Source organism: Anneissia japonica, unplaced genomic scaffold (assembly GCF_011630105.1).
Source record: "Anneissia japonica isolate Jap-2015-1 unplaced genomic scaffold, ASM1163010v1 scaffold287824_len104088_cov138, whole genome shotgun sequence".
Taxonomy (NCBI): Eukaryota; Metazoa; Echinodermata; class Crinoidea; order Comatulida; family Comatulidae; genus Anneissia; species Anneissia japonica.
Window position 1 is genome coordinate 81,545 of NW_022744323.1, and position 1,988 is coordinate 83,532.

General features: G+C 29.5%; 1 protein-coding gene across 1 annotated transcript in view; it reads right to left on the reverse strand.

Annotated features, from left to right (window-relative positions):
- LOC117119636 (MAM and LDL-receptor class A domain-containing protein 1-like) overlaps window positions 1-1,988 on the reverse strand; it is a 25,510-nt gene that overhangs the window by 4,399 nt on the left and 19,123 nt on the right. The window lies entirely within an intron of this gene.

Here is a 1,988-nt window from a genome sequence, read left to right on the forward strand (position 1 = left end):
TTCATTTAAATGTTAAAAAATAGCAACAACATAATCAATAAATCAACATAAATCATGCATTTATTAATACTAAAATAATTTACTTGTGGCAGATTTCACGGAAGCGGAATCACAATTTTCCAGAAATTCAATCTGTGTATTGGTAAACCCCACAAACAGTGGGTTAGTATGAACATCAAATTATTATTATTTTTTCTTTTAAGAAAAAGAGAGTTCTACAATCATAATTATTGATATACCAAGTCAGTCAATCACAATTGATTTAGCAATACCACTTAATCCTACTATAATCACCCTACCCTCACAATCGCACGCCATTTTAATTCTTAACATAATTGCCATACATAACTATATATAATCCTAAGCCAGTAATAGGCACTTGGATTTAATTAGTGATGAGTAAAAACCAAGTATGCAACTAAATTAGTTGCTGAAATAAATGTATTCCTAATTATTCAGTTTACTAAAAGCAATACTTCTTTAAATAAACTCTAAGCAGACAATTTATTGCTAAGTTTGCGAGAAAGTAAGCCTCTCCCTTTTCCCATACATGAACTTGTGATTCAAAAACACAATTGATCTACATGCTTTAACTACAGTTTATTTACATTGTTTAAAACATGTAAAGTTAATTCATTTGATATTTAACAAAAGTGAAGTTTGTGGTTAACTATGAGTTGCATATTTTGGTAGTTGAAGTACTGTATACTGTATGTCATTCCTACTTTGTTAGTGAAATAATGTTTTTAAAACTTTTATTTCTACTATCAAAAAATGTTATTCAATGGCCATTGTTTTTCGATTATCTCTCAGAATATTATTTGCATCTGCTGTAATCGTTAAAAAACAAATGCTTTTAAAGAAATAAAAAAAATCACATATTGATCTCAGTTCAAAGGAAAAAATAAAAGTTATTTCTAAATTTACAATTTTCACCTATAAACCTCTTAATTTCACAAAAGAATGGGTTCTTTTCCAAATAAATACATTCTGCCTAACATTGTGTGTTTAGATTAGAGCTTTAACTTTGGAAACTGAGATGATTTTAGATACTATTTCTGTATAAACTATTTTTTTTTTCATATTACTGTAAACCCAATGGGTTTTGATAAATTTACTCTGCACTATGGAATTTCCAATAAGAAAAAAAGAAAATTAATTAAAAAGACCATAGATTAAAAATAAGTAAGGCATAACATATTTTTAATCTATGTTAAAGCATAACTATTTTTACATAATGAAATTTAGTAAATCAAATTATTATTTGTGGCTTTTATTTATTAAATCAATTAAGAACATAATCTCAAAACAAAATTTTATGACAAGAAAGATCGACGTTTCGGGTCCATCATGGAACCATTCTCAAGATTAAGTAAATTGAAAAAAACTAAAAACAAAAATGCCAAGCAGTGACAGGCAGTAAGTAATTAATTTACATATCTCTAGGGCCTACTGTGTGGAGCCACAATGGAGCTAAGCAATAATTAGCCCTTCTTAGCAGATTAACTAGATAAACAGTTTGGCAATAGCCTGGTTGACGTCGAACTTTATCTAGATATACCCGTCTTAAAACATGATACGATAATCCCCTAATTGCGTTTGATGCCAAGTTAGAGCCAGATAAACAGCCAGCCAGTTTCAGGCCGTCGACGTCACACGGTCGAAAGGCTTGCTTAATAAAACATCTACTGTATTTTACGAACCTCTAGTACCAAGTGGTATTCGTTAAAAAAAAAATGTAAACTACTGTAGAGAAACCGAAAGGTCCACTAATTAATCTCAGATAAGAAAGTATAATACATACTCCAAGTATTGAAATACACGCCATCGGGTTGGGATTCAATATTTCGACATTAATTATGTCATCATCAGAAATGAAAAAATTATCCATATTAGCAAGCTTATATGCACTAGTACCAAAAGTGTTTAACCAATCAAAACATTACCTCTAGTAGGTGACATAGCAGTGATTTAAACAAAAGATCAAA